The 15,881-nt window shown below is 36.2% G+C and overlaps 1 long non-coding RNA gene across 1 annotated transcript in view; it reads left to right on the plus strand.

Annotated features, from left to right (window-relative positions):
• The window catches only part of LOC141495789 (uncharacterized), a 23,602-nt gene extending 9,043 nt beyond the window's left edge, over positions 1-14,559 (plus strand). The window contains exons 2-3 of the long non-coding RNA XR_012470853.1: positions 8,602-8,673; positions 10,834-14,559. This is a non-coding gene — a long non-coding RNA (uncharacterized LOC141495789). The remainder of the gene's footprint in view (positions 1-8,601; positions 8,674-10,833) is intronic.
• Positions 14,560-15,881: the final 1,322 nt, after the last annotated feature.

A 15,881-nucleotide genomic window follows, 5' to 3' on the forward strand; every position in this document is an offset into this window, starting at 1 on the left:
CTACACTGAAGTGATTCCAGTAGAACAAGTAATTTTTCTACCTTAAGTTAAAGGCATGCCATCCATTAGAACTTACTAGAAACTTCTACAAAAAAACTAAAGCTTTGGCTCTTTTTTTCTCTATCCATAATTAGATTAATTTATAATGTAATTCATATATATTTTTGCAAAGTGAGAATTTAAAAAACATATACTTGCACATCTGTGTGTTTGTTTATCTTTGAAAATAATCACTATATAATTATTTCTAGAAGGCATGTACTACTACATTGCTTTATATCACAATTGAAGTAATTCCTCTATCCCAACCAAACCAGTAATTTTCAGTTATTACTGCAAAGGTGTTTATTTTGGCTTCTATGTTTCTTTTTTTAAAAAAAAAAAACAGCAAGCATGTTTTTAGATTCATTCATACTTTCAAAAATTATTATTAAACAGTACATAATAAATGGATCATTAGATTATGACAATAAGGCTTGTTTTAAAACTAACATTTGTTTTAACTAATCCTAGGCTTTATAACATTTAAAAATATTTAATAATTAAAATATTAAGCAAATTATATATAAGATATTGAAATTATTTGCTAATAATTTTTAAATTTATAGAATTATTATAGTATCATATAATAGACTTCATAATTCATATACTGATAGACCCTAAAATGATAGTTATAAATGTTTTTTGGCAAAAACCATTTTGACATATTTAGATAAACTAATGAGGAGGAACTTGTACAGGACCTACCTTTTACTTTGAAGGTTAAATGTATATAACATTTCCTATTGAATGATGGTTTACATTAAATTATAACTGTATTGATAGGACTTTTTAATGAAGTATGAAGGAAACATATCAATATATTTTCTTTATAATTAAGATCAAATATAAATAATAAATACAGTGACTATCTTGACTATTCGTTGGCTGTAGAAGATTTCAACTATAATGAATTAAAGCCTTTCTTCATGAGCATAATCCTGTCAAAATAATCTCAGTTTCATTTCCACATATCATAGCTGTTCATCATACATAGGCTAATAGATCTGGAAGGGACCTGAAGCCATTACCTTATAGCCTGCCCCTGCCCCATCCATCAGGTAGATAAATGGTTCAAATTTACAGGTATCCCTTCTAAAATTTTAAACCATTGTATGTTTAAAACATATGTGTGTATATCCACACACACTTTGCCTTCTTTCAGTGATTACAAGCTGCACCTGTGCACATACATATCTAATGGCATCTGCTAACATCATAAATCTCAAGTGGTTTATGGTGTCATCAAAAGCCTGAGATAGTGGTATGGCTCACAGCCTTACAGCCTTCAGGCTATGGTCTTGTTAAACCTCACAGGTTCAATGAAGTCAGATTCCCTCAGTACTATATGCCAAGAGCAGGTTTCAAAGAATACGTTATAGCTGTGAAGGAACTTTACTTATGAGTCAGGAGATGAGATGGCATTCTGGCTTGATGAATCTAAGACTATCAACTAGCCACCCTTAAAACAAGTCACAAATACAAACCTCCATTCTATGAAAGCCAGATATGACCTATGGACTATTGCTTAGCATAATTGTGCTTTGAAGAGTTACATATTTTAAATTGCTCATAGTTTAGGTTTTTTTGTTTTGAAAGGTCTTGATGTTTGAAATACCTTTATAGAATTTCAATGATCAATTATTAATCACTTATTGAGGGCAATTAGGTGACACAGTAGATAGAGTACTGGACTTAGAATCAAAGTGGTTCATGCTTATAAGTTCAAATCCAGTCTCAGACATTTACTAGCTGTGTGATGCTGAACAAGTCACTTAACCCTCTTTGCCTCTCTCCCTTATCTGTAAAAATGAGTTGATTTTGGCAATGTCAAATCACTCTAGTATCTTTGCTGAAAAACAAACAAACCCCAAATAGGATCACAAAGAGTCCAACACAACTGAATAACAACAGCAACCACTTAATGACATTTTATCATTTACATATGAGATTTCTGACACAATAATTACAAAACCAGTGATCCAACAGAATATAAGCAATGCAAAGTATGCTAAGGTTTAACTTTTTTATTTGTTTGTTTATCTAGATCTTAGATTTCATCTTTGTAGGCAGTTCTCTGGTCAGGAAACTTCCTCTACCAACAGATAGATAGGCAATTTCTCTAAATGTAAAATCTTGGAGAGAGTTCTTAGAGAGAGGTTAAGTAATTTGTCCAGGTTCACACGTAACAACTAGTACATGTGAAAAGCAGATTGTGAATCCACACCACTCTCACAACATTACTTCACAAAAACTTTCAGTTATTGTCCTTGTAAAGGACCAAGCTGTTTTTGGTATCATACGTGATTTCATCTAGAAGATAACTGTTAGATTTAAAACATATGTAACTCACATACATATCTTCATGTGGAAAATTGTAAAGGTCATATGAACATAGATTACAAAAGAATTTTAAAGCCCATTTATCAAAATATGTCTTTTCAAACAACTTTTCTACCACCAAGAAGAATATTTTAGTCTTTACCATTGCCAACTAGGTAAATAAAGTGGTTGCAGTTTACTTCTTTGTCTTGAAGGTGGTGAAACCAAGGCACAGACATAGCAGTTACCAGTAGAGTTGAAAACAAAGTCATTAAATCCAAGGCCCTTGTGATTGATTGAAATTCACCATTTCTCTGATTTTGTTTATGAATAGATTATTGTTGCAAGAGACATTTGTACTGCTCCCTTAACTTAAAACACATGCCCAAATACATAAAACCAAAAAGATAATTCTACATGTGGATTATCCACTTTGTGGATTGCACTCAGTTGTTATGCCCTGGGAATATGTAACATAATTTTATAAGGCTGGAAAATATAGTACTGAAAAATGAGACAGCTGCCAGCACCCTCTGTCTTCAAATACAACCTTTCCCCAAAACCAAATGAAAAGGGCTTAAAGATTAACTGCAGTGATGTTCTATCCCTCAGTGCAGTTAATCAAGCAAATAGTTTAAAGTCATGTAAAAGTAGCATCACGTGATACAAAAGATTGCCAAGAGTGTTCCATACCTAGATCACAAAACTCACTCAATAATGCTAATGACCAGAACTGAGCCTCAGCACAGTAGCTGAAGTAGAGATTTTTTTTTTCTTAGTGAGGGAAGATGTTGAAGCAATAGGTTCACATTTATAGGACAAATTTTTTGACTAGTCTTCCTTCTTGAAGTCTCTCCTTGCTCCAATCTATCCTCCCCTTCATTGCCAAAGCTGCTTTTTCTAAAGCATAGATGTGACCATATCACACTTACCCTTCTGTCCTTTTCCAGTCTTCTTAGGTATTACTCTCCACCCATTCTACAATATGACTACACTGATCCATTTGCAATTCCTAAAAGACACACTCTGATCTCTGTGCCTTTGTATTGACTATTCCTGATACCTAGAATGTTCTGCCCCTCACCTATCTTAGTTTTCAAGACACAGCTGGAATGAAGAGTTTACTTCACCTGCTCTTTCTGGAAGGACAGTATTGACAAAGTCCATTAAGACAATTAAGTTGACAGATCGCCATTAAGTGGAGATGCATGACCAACACTGTAACTTTCTTCTATGGTCCAGTTGTACCTCATAACTTGTATAGCTAACATTATTGATGAAGAGCAAATTGAAGTAGAAATTAGTTGGCCAATTAGTCAATACACATTTAAGTATCTTTTATGTGCTAGGTTCTGTTAAGAACTGGAGATATGGGGTGGCTAGGTGGTACAGTGGATAGAGCACCAGCCCTGGAGTCAGGAGTACCTGAGTTCAAATCCAACCTCAGACACTTAATTACCTAGCTGTGTGGCCTTGGGCAAGTCACTTAACCCCATTGCCTTGCAAAAACCTTAAAACAAAAAAATTTTTAAAAAGAACTGAAATACAAAAAAAGGCAAAAGACAGCCTTACAGAGTTCAGAATCACAAAATGAGTTCTTAGTAGGTAGCCATTGACATATGGTGGTAAAGAAGAAGTTCCTAGGATTTATAGCCTCATTCTCCCACTTCTTCCATAATCTGATCATCAGTGGCACATCATATCACTGGTATTGTTGATTAGTTCTTTCTTAGGGAAGGGGGAACAAAGAGTGAGTTTTAGTCTTAGGAATTTTTTTATAATAACTACTTGTTTTACTGTGTTTTATAATGAAAGGTCCTCAAAGAAAAATCCTGAGACATTTTTAGTTTCTCTATAGAGCACCCAAACTTATCTCAGAGGACATTTAGTAAATTGTATTTTGACATAATAACTACAATTGTATGATCCTTGTTAAGTTTCTACTTATACTTGATCCTCTGCTGGTCACATACAAATAATTTAAACATGACATATGTACCCATGGAGCTTAAGATCAGAGACGGGTGTTGCTTGCCCTGACAAACATAAAAAGAGACATAAGGGCATACAAACATACCACTGTACAAGACCAAAGAACATTATAACTGAGCACAAGCTATAAATTATTGAGAAGCTTGTACATTATGTACAAGTTTAGCATAAGGTTACTCTGTTGGCAGACTCAAAAGAGGCAAGACATTCAATCACACTTCAGATTCTCACCCATAGTAATGTTCTTCAATCAGTCCATTAGGACAAAAACATTATTTTTGACAAGGCAATAATAGTGCAATATATATGTAACATTACTAGGTGGCACCGTAGTGCCTAGAGTGCTAGGTCTGGCTCTGGAAGACCTGAGTTCAAATATGGCCTTGTTTCCTAGCTGTTTGACCTTGGTTGGGCAAGTTACTTAACCTTGTTCTGTCTCAGTCTCCTGCATTTGTAAATGGGGATAATAATAGCCCTTACCTCCCAGAGTTGTTACAAAGATCAAATGAAATAATAATTGTAAAGCAAATTAGCACACGGTATGTTTAATAAATGATTGTTTTCTTTCTTCCAATAGGAGCACTTCAAATCAGAATCTCCTCTGAGATGTTAAAGATATCACCATCTTTATGTCCCTGAATAAGTACCTTAAAAGATAAAATTATAAGGTATTATTTTAAAAAATCAGAGAGAAATTGTGCATTCACAGGAGTAATGGGAAACACTGAAGTTGTCTTATTAGTATGTCTTGAAATATTTTAGAAACCCATTATTTGGAATTCCCAATATCCTCATGGGGTGGTCCTTCTTTGTTCTTGAAGGATAGATTGTTTTCTTAGAAATAACCAAATCTAATGACTAAAGACAAAATTATATTAACAAAGAAAGGAGTTAAATTTCCTTGTATGGCTTATAAACTGACTGTGAACACAGAGCTAAAGTAAAATAAAAAAATATTTTATCACCAGTAAACAGAATTCTTCTTAGTATTCTTTTTAAATGAAGGTTGAATCAGTTGTTTTCCAGGATCATACAGAATATGGGAGACTTCTTCATGAAGTCAACAAGCACCCAGTTGTGAACTCTGATGATTTCTCTATGCAACTACTAAGGTAATCATGTATCTCTGGACCCCCAAACATTTTTGATCTTCCCTCAAAAGCTATGGTGAGGTTTGTAATATCTAGCAGGGGATCTTAACATGATTTCGTGAACTTTTTTTTCACTTTAGAAAGATTTTATTTATTTTGAATTTTACAATTTTTCTCCTAATCTTGCTTCCCTCCCCCCCACCCCCCACCCCCACAGAAGGCAGTCAGTCTGTTAGTCTTCACATTGTTTCCATGGTAAGCATTGATCTAAGTTGAATGTGAAGAGAGAGAAATCATATTCTTAAGGAAGAAACATAAAGTATGAGATAGAAAAATTACATAATAAGATAATGTTGGGGTATTTTTTAATTAAAATTTTGGCCTTTGTTCAAACTCCACAATTCTTTCTCTGGATACAGATGAGATTCTCCATTGCAGATACCCCAAAATTGTGCCTGATTGTTGTACTGATGGAATGAGCAAGTCCATTAAAGTTGACCATCACCCCCATGTTACCATTAGGGTGTACAATGTTCTTTTGGTTCTGCTTATCTTGCTAATATTTTGTCTCATTTATAAGCTTATGTATTTCATTCTCTAAACTTCCACTAGACTTCCAAAGAATTCCACAAAACAAGTTTAGAGTCCAGTTTCTCATGTGGAGAAAGATCATAGGTTATCCTCACATCCCAAGTTTCACTTTAGGATTCTTTTTGTAGTGTTTAGAGCTGGTGAAATTAATTCCAAAACTTTTCCACCTCTCCAGCCAGAGCATTTCCCTACTAAGGACTGACCCTAGGTCAGACAAATTCTAGTTGAGGGACAATACAAAATCATTATCTGCTTTAAAATATTTGAAATAAACTTGCTTCACTGCTTGAAATGTCTATCCTTAATTTCATTCTTTGGGGTAAAGGTATTATTTTCAAACGGCTGAATTTAAAAGTTAATGCACTGTCATTTGTGAGTAACAAACTGGCACCTTAGAACTTCCTAGAGAGTATGAATTGGGGAGTCAGGGAAGACATGAAATTCCAGCTTTGGCACTTACCAGTCATGAAACCATGACACCATTCAAGTTGAGCTTTGGCTACCTCTTCTGTAAATTGGGACAATGATGGGAATATATGCTTTCTGATTCATAGAATTATTGTGAAGAATTTTAAATTTGCTTTCTGAACTTTAAAGCAAGGATTCTTATCCTGTCATCCATGAATGATACATGGATAGGTTATACACACCTATATATACACTAAATATAATTGTCAGTATAATTGGTGTCCTCAAGTGTTGGTATATAATTGAGATGAAAAGCTGTTCTATTATGGGAAATGATGAACAGGATGCTCTCAGTAAAAAACTTATATGAGGAGATGGAATGGAAAAATGTACTTTATTTATTTTTTTAGGTTTTTGCAAGGCAAATGGGGTTAAGTGACTTGCCCAAGGCCACACATAATTATTATTAAGTGTTTGAGACCGGATTTGAACCCAGATACTCCTGACTCCAGGGCTGGTGCTTTATCCACTGCACCACCTAGCCACCCCAAAAAATGTATTTTATACAAAATAACAGCAATATTGCAGGATGAACAGTTATCACCTTCTCTAAGCTTTGCTATGACCTAAATAAACTCTGAAGGACTCATGTTAAAGAATATTATCCATCCCAAAGACAGAACTGTTGGTGTCTGCATACAGACTAAAGCATGCTTTTTTTTCACTTTATTTTTTATTGAGTTTTCCCTTTTTTTTAGTGGGGGGAGGTTATTTTTACTTTTACAAGATGACTGATGTGGTAATGTTTTGCATGACTACACATTTTTAACCTATACCAAGTAACTTGCTTTCTCAATGAAGGGAAGTGGAAATGGAAGGAATGGAGAGAATTTGGAACTCAAGACTTTGGAAGTGAATATTGAAACTTGGTTTTGCATGTAACCAGGGAAAAAAATAAAAATTAGGAAAAAATATAATTGGTTTCCTTTTGAATACTATGTATTTGTTCTATGCATTTTAAAATATGATTCTGAGAAAGGCTGCCAAAAATGTCCATGACCCAAGAAGACTAAGAACCCCTGTTTTAATTGATAATAAAAGTGTGTTGTTGTTGCTGCTGCTGCTATTGCTGTTGTATTACAGCGAACCAGAATAGTCAGGCAGCCCTCAGTTTTGAAAGATATAAAGTTACTGATACTGGACCATAATGAGGCCTGCTTGTTGGAGGTTTAAAATGCCTTTAGGCACATATCCTGGACTGTCAGATTATCAAACCAACCCCACCCCCACCCCCAAGGCAAAGTGGTGGAACTTTGCTTATCCCTTCTCTACACATCCCTCAGGCTGAGTCATTCTAACTTTCCTGCTTCGTGTCTACATTAATATTTATTTTAACCTGACTTCATCTGTACTCCTCTGATTTGGAAGGAGGATGGTTGGGGAAGCACACATAGTGCCTGGCCTCCAACTCCATCAGGGACAGCTTTGCAAGGGAATGATTCTATTAAAAACCCAGACTCAGGACTGGAAGAAGCTTTAGAGCCTCATTCACTTCAGGGGTTCTTGACCTGGACAGATTTGAGGGGGTCTCCAGGAACTTGAATAAGGGAAATTACATATTTATTTTCAGTCACCAGCAACTGAAGTTTATCATATCTTTCAGTTATTTAAAAACATTATTCTGAGAAGGGATCCCTAGGCTTTCCCTGACTGCAAAAAGGATCCATTTCACACACACACACACACACACACACACACACACACACACACAAACATACACACACATACACACACAGAGTAAGAAACCGTGATACAATCCAATCTTTCATTTTACAGATGACAAAATTGAGTTACAGAGAGGAAAATGAAGAAGTCACATTAAGTAGTATAACTGCAGAGCAAGGATTAAAACTAGGTTCTCTGACTCCAAGTTTGGAGTTCTTTCTATTAAATCACATTACTCCCTCCTAAACTATTATTTTCTGACATACTGCTTCCTCTAAAACAAATGGCATTTTCATAGCTGTTGCTGTTTTGTCCTTTGTTCTCAGAGAAGTCCATGACATCAAGGAGATGATGCCATAACATGCATGTGAATTAGATTTGAATGTTGGTGGGGGGCACTGTGCTAAGTCATCAGTCTCACTTTCTCCTCCAGAACCATCTGGGTCCAGTGACCAGATATAAATCAGGATGACTGGAGACTGACCTGGATGGGAGTCAATCAGTGGTAAGTGACTTGCCCAGAGTCACACAGCTGGTAAGTATGAAGTGTCTGAGTTTGAATTTGAACTCAGGTCCTCCTGATTCCAGGGCCACCTTAATGTTTCAGAAAGTATTTAATATATACTAATTTATTTCATTTAATCCTTACCAAACTGTGAGGTATGTGTTTTTATAATTTCAGTCATATCTGACTCTTTATACCCCCCTTTTATTATAGTTTTGTCAAATATACTGGAGTAATTTGCTATTTCCTTCTCCAGATGAGGAAACTGAGGCAAACAGGGTTAAGTGACTTATCTAGGGTCACAGGATTTGAACTCCTGAAGATGAGTCTTCCTGACTTCTGACCAAGCACTCCATTCTATGTGCTACCACTAATAGTATGCATTGTTACTATCCTCATTTTGCAGAAGAGGAAACAGACTTAGAAACATTTAAAGATTTGTCCAGGAACATGGATACAGTAAGTGGCTGAGCCTAGATTCAAACCCAAGTCATCCAGTTCTATCCATCAAACTATCACTGACTTTCAAAGTTATTTCATTCTATAAATATTCCCAAAGATAACCAGTAAAACCTTCAATATTTATAATAATTCATATTCATGTAGCACTTTTCACATTTGAAAGCTTTTCTTCACAACAACCCAAGAGATAACTAGGGCAAGAAGGCAGCAAGAATTTATTAAAATTTACTAAAAATTATTAAATTAACATTATGCTAAGTGCTGAGGTTACAAATGCAAGCAAAAAAGAAAAGCAAACTGCCCTCAAAGAGCTTACATTCTAATGGGGAAACACAACACATAGAAAGGAACTAGAGAGAGAAAGGGATAATTAGGGGTATCTGGGCAAAATTCATAAAGTCAGAAGTACAGCTGGGAAAGGATGAATCATGACCAGCCTGGACTTGTCCCCTAAATGGAGGTCCCAGAAAGTACTCATCAATAATAAATGAGACCAGCATTGCCAAAGGATGTTTCAATCACAAAAGAAGTTTTCAAGATAAGTTGGTTGAGTCATGGTGGCAGTCTAAAGAGTCCAAAGGAAACTTAATTTCTGATGTATTAAATGATTCATACAAAATCCCACAACTAGCAAATTTCTGAGATAGGATGCTCTACTAACAGAAAGATCTCCGTCCCCTCCACTCCTGTGAAGTGTCAATTAGGATCTCTGAAAGTATCACAGGACTCCAACCATTGAAGATACTAGGATTTGGATTGGAAGAGTATCTTGGAGCTCATCTAGCCCAAGCTTTTCATATTACAATGAAGGAAACTGAGGCCCCAGAGAGACAACATGTCTTACATAAGATCATACAGTTGGCAACTGGAAGCTCTGGGGTTCAAATGTAAATTTTCTAACTCTGAAATCTAGCCATCACAGTTATAGTATATTTGTCATTCACCTCAGGAATAGAGATTTAAGGCCCTGGGATTGTCTAGGTGTTTGTATTATACTACCTCAAGGGGAATTTAAACCTGCTCAAACAAATACTTCTAAAACTTAAAGCTGAAAATAGTCCTAGAGGATAGCTAGTCCTCCATTCTTTCAGAGCTTAAAGACTTTTCATAATCACAGTTCCTTGATTAAAGTGCAAATAAGCCCCATGGTTAAAATCTAATCAGCTAAAACCTGAGTTATTTTTGTTGGCTTCAAATTAAAACCAAGACCTATCCAGAAAGAGTCTAGAATCATAATATGTACAAGTGGAATAGAGCTTTAAAAAATCATCTTGTCCAAGCTCTTCATTTTATATGTAATTGGAGCCAGCCAATGAGCCCAGGCCTTATGAATATATATATATATGTACAGAGTACTCAGCTGATAGAATCCCCTCGTGGATTTTGAATGTGCACAAACATCATGTAACTATTTCCAAACTGCTAATCACATGGTGGAAAAAAAAAAAGACCTCTGTGATTGACCAGAGGGGGCAACGTTGGAGTGTTTTCAAAAGGTACTAGTTAACCTGCGTCTATCAACCATCTCTCCTTTCCTACCTCATCTAATTACTTCCTGCCTGGTGGCATTCTGGTGAGATTTGAGAGAGAGAATTCTGAAGGGAAAAGGTTCTGAGCCCTGCCCATCTGAGATCGACATGTGGTTAGTAAATACTGACCTTGGTTCTTGGTCTTATTTTGTTTTTTTTCCTGTTTTAGGTGAAGCAAACTGGAGCTACTTATGACCTTGTGACCTTCAATATGACAGCAAATGAACCATCAGGAGATCAGAGACTTGAGTTCATGCAAAGCTTTATAGCCAGCATTGGGAATCAAGGAGAAAAATGAGATCTGAGATAGGGACTCATCCATCAGCAGTTCTATATTTAGATATTAACTTTGGGGCAAATGCTATATAGAAACTGTGTTAAGGCTGGGCCTACTTTCTCCAAAACCGAGATGGTATAAGGTAAAATATTCAACCCATTCACCTTCCCCAAGGTAGTTTATACTTCTGTCTTGCTGTTATTTTTAAAGCAAATTGTCTATTGTAAAAACTAATTAATGTTAATCTGTTAAATGGAACTAGGGATTGATAATGGTTTTTAGTGGGGGGAACACAGTGGGATGGACTAGAATAATGACACTCTTAAGATCTTAGCAATAGGCTTGGAACACAGTGTCTGTGTGTGGGTCAAGGGGAATATAGTCAGTCTACTTCAGGGAGAATGAATCCAAAGCAACTTGCTGGAGGTCATGCAAGCTTAAGATCTCACTAAAGAGTGAGTCTAGACAGGAAAGAGCTCTAGAGAACATGATCTCTGGTAGTTGAGAAAAGATCAGCTCTTGAGAGAGAATGGCTTCTTTCCTTTTGGATGGGAGGTGATTTCTCTTTCTTCCCTCTCTTCTGCCCCATCACGAACAGGGCATCATTTGATTGACTACTCTCTTAACTGTAGACTCCAGATCCAAAACCTGAATAACTTACTAACTCATGTTGCCAAACAGGAATGCTAAGCCCTGGGGAAGTATCATGCCACCACAAAAAGAAAAAGCATATCCTGGTCCTGAGCTAATTATATCCATGCTTAATTACTAAAAGTAAATGCACCAGTGTGGGCTCATAAACTAAGGTTTTAGAAGTACAGACCCTGGGAAAGGAGCAGTTCTGGGCAGTGGGGACAAAAAGATTTTTTTTGTTTTAATTCTCTGACCTTAAGGAGATTTTGTTGGAAGATACAATCTGTGTGTGTGTGTGTGTGTGTGTGTGTGTGTGTGTGTGTGTGTGTACTTAAAACTAGAAGATTCAGGAAACTTTTTCCGTAAGGGATGTTGATGTTGATGATGATTGTCCTTCATTCTCAAAGATCAAGACATCAAGAAGGTGATGCCATGACCTGTATGGGAATTGGATTTGAGTGAAGGGGTGCTGGGCTAAGTCACCAGCCTCACTTTCTCCTCTGGAGTCATCTGGGTTCAATGGCCAGATATGAATCAGGTTGACTGGAGACATCAACCTAATTGATAGTCCTGGATGTAAGGCAATCAGGGCTTTAGTGACTTGCCCAATGTTAACAGATAGTGTTAAGGGTCTGATGTCAGATTTGAACTCAAGTCCTCCTGACTCCAGGTGTTGTATCCATTGTCCCAACTAGCTAACTTATATCCCTGTAGGGGATAAAACCTTGAAGACAGGATTCCAACATAAAGAAATGAGGAGAGCATACATTTCAGCCATGAGGGAAAATGTGTACAAAGTCATGAATGAACACCAAGGAACAACAAACAGTCCAGTTTAAGTAGAATGTTAAGTAAATGGAGGAAGACAGTGTGAAATATGTCTAAAAAGGTAAGCTAGAACCAGTTTGTGAAGTGTTTTAATTGCCAAGGTGTAGTTTACCCTCATTCAATAAGGAGACACTGGAGATGCTAAAGCAAGAATATTTTTGAAAGTTATTTGGAGGAAAAATTAGTGAGGAAAAAAGTTGAAATTTAGGAAGACCAATTCCGAGACTATGTCCACAGACCTTAGTGTGAGTTGATAAGGACCTGAATTAGGATGGGCTCTAAAAAATGGAAAGAAGGGAACAGATGAGAGGCATTGTCAAGATAATTTTTATAAAACTTGGCAACTTATCAAGGGAGAAGAAATATTCAAGGATGACAGAGGTTTTAAATCTTGGTGATTAAAAGGAAAGTGATGTCCTCAAAGTGCCCATCATTTACCACCATATTTATAGATTGAGGATTATGAGAAATTTTGGGAAATTTCTGAGAGTGGATGTTGTAGAGAGAAGATAATGAGGTTCTGGGGGGACATATTGAATTTGAGATACCTATAGGTCTTCTAGGTAGACTGCCAAAAGGCAATTTCTTTTTTCCTGGAGTTGAGCAAAGATACTAGAACATCTCTTCCATCCTTCCTATTACCCAGGTTTGCAATTTTAGTATCACCCTTGATTTTTTATTCTCCATCACTTTGTAAATCTTAAAGTCATTTATATTATTTATTGTTATTAATAATAGTAGTATTTAAAAATTACCAATCAATAAACATTTATTACCTACTATTTGACAAAGTGCTAGGCATTGAGACTATAAGTGAAACAATTCCCACTTTCAAGTTTATATTCTGTAGTGCCAAGTCTTATTATTTCTAACTCTGTAGTATCTCTCTACTGTCTCCTCTCCATTCACAGTCCTCTCCACCTTCACCCAGGTCATTAACATATCTCACCTGAACTATTATTACAGCCTTCTTATTGTTTCTCTTAACTCCAGTCTCTCCCTTCTCCAATACAATCTTCACATAGCTGCCAAATGTGATAATTCTATGGTTCTGATGATGTCTCTCCCTTACTTAAAAGGTTCTGATAGGGGCCGCTAGGTGGCGCAGTGGATAGAGTCAGGATAGAGCCCTGGAGTCAGGAGTACCTGAGTTCAAATCTGACCTCAGACATGTAATAGTTACCTAGGTGTGTGGCCTTGGGCAAGCCACTTAACCCCCATTGCCTTACAAAAACTAAAAAAAAAAAAACAAATAAAAGATTCTGATGATGTCTTTCCCTTACTTAAAAAAAACTTTAAAAGTTGCCTCTGTGCTGAAGCACAAGCTTTTCTGCTCACTATTTAAAGATCTTCCGAATCTACCTACCTACCCTATTTTTTCAAATTTATCCCTTATTTCCCTTCAAAATCTCTGCAGTCTAGCTAAACTGATCTATTTGCTGTCCTCTACATTCAGTCTATGTCTTCATGCTTTTGCATAAACTACTTCCCCTATATGTTAAGAATGAAGTTCTTCCTTATCTTTCTTCACCTTAAAAGACTAAGATTCCTTCAAAACTCTGTTCAAGCACCCATTCCAATATATGAAGTTTCCTGAAATCTCTAGACACTAATGCTTCTCTTCAACATATTCCATTGTATTTATATATATATATATTGCATTTATTAATATTTGTACATGTTTCAGCAGCATCTAGGGGGGTATAATGGATAAAGAGCTGCACCTGGAAATGAGAAGACCTAAATTTAAATTGCACTTCAAATATTTACCACCTATGTGCAAGGCAAGTCATTTGAACACTTTCAGTCTCAGTTTCCTCATCTGTAAATCAAGGATAATAATAATAATAATGCCTACTTCATTCTGAGACATTGTGAAAATTGTGAGACATTGTGAGAATCTAATGAGATGATATATTTCAAGCTTTTTGTAAATCTTTAAGTGATTTATCAATGTTAGTTGTTATGAATAGACTGTTACCTTCTTATATTCCCAATAGTTTGTTATAGTGACTCTGAAAAGACAAGAAAAGACAAGAAAAGACAAGAAAAGACAAGACAAGGAAAGGAAAGGAAAGGAAAGGAAAGGAAAGGAAAGGAAAGGAAAGGAAAGGAAAGGAAAGGAAAGGAAAGGAAAGGAAAGGAAAGGAAAGGAAAGGAAAGGAAAGGAAAGGAAAGGAAAGGAAAGGAAAGGAAAGGAAAGGAAAGGAAAAGGGAAAGGGAAAGGGAAAGGGAAAGGGAAAGGGAAAGGGAAAGGGAAAGGGAAAGGGAAAGAAAAGAAAAGAAAAGAAAAAAGAAAAGAAAAGAAAAGAAAAGAAAAGAAAAGAAAAGAAAAGAAAAAAGAAAAGAAAAGAAAAGAAAAGAAAAGAAAAGATTGTTCCTGGAGGAGGTGAGGAAGCTGTTTAAGGAAAATCTTGCTAAATTTGATTAGTCATCTGATCAAACTATTGTGATTATATGTCATTCAGACACTTCAGAACATAGACAAATACTCTAGCACTTTGCTTAGTAAGATCCTGAAAACTCCTGTGATTCCATACCCAATAAATGGGACTGCCTGCAAGATGATTGTGATTGAGAGTCAACTTTTTCCTTTGAATCTTCTATAAAAGTGAACTGTGAAATGTCTCTCCTTTTCCTTTCCTGAAATTTTTCTCTATTGGTTTTTCAAACTAGAGCTGAAGCAAGTCAGAAAAGAAGAAAAGATTTCTTCCTTCTTCCTCTGCCCTTCAAGAGTATAAATAGAGACTTACAGAAGAGGCACATGACAGAGGTCCCATACTTAGCATTTGAAACTGAGATAAGAGTTCCTAGACTTCTACTTGCTGGTCATCTTCTCTCTCTGTTTCCTATTCCAAGCGTAGATCAGAAATTAGAGTTCTAAGAATGGTTTTTTTCTGTAAGTTCTAGAGCTCCTAAGAAAATTCCTCATCTTGAGAGTCAGTTGGGTACCAGACTCCAGAGAGAGATGATTTCTTCAAAAGAAGGCTTTTTTAGAGAAGGAAAACGATTACCCTGAAGTTCAAAGGACCAAAGTTATGCCATGGAGGAAAGTTATGGACCTAGGAGGCAGCTAGGTGGCACAGAGGATAGAGCATTGGTCCTAGAGTCAAGAGGACCTGAGTTCAAATCCAGCCTCAGACATTTAATAATTACCTAGTTGTGTGACTGGGCAAATCGCTTAACCCCATTACTTTGCAAACCCCACCCGCTAAAAAAAGTTATGGACCTTGGCAACCATGCAGATGCCATGAGTTATTCATATAATATAAATCTGAGGTTAGTGGAGAGTATTACTTCACCAATCAGCTAAAGTGTATTCCAGAGGGAATCTAATGAGTTTAATGGGATATGTATGTTGCTCTCTTTGTTAATGGGTTCTAGTGAGTCCCCTGTGCATTTCTATGGTTGGAAAAAAGAAAACTTACCCTACCCCCAAACTCATGTGGAAGTTGGGGATCTTTTTGCTCACTTTTTGG

Source organism: Macrotis lagotis, chromosome 8 (genome assembly GCF_037893015.1).
Source record: "Macrotis lagotis isolate mMagLag1 chromosome 8, bilby.v1.9.chrom.fasta, whole genome shotgun sequence".
NCBI classification, from domain to species: Eukaryota; Metazoa; Chordata; class Mammalia; order Peramelemorphia; family Peramelidae; genus Macrotis; species Macrotis lagotis.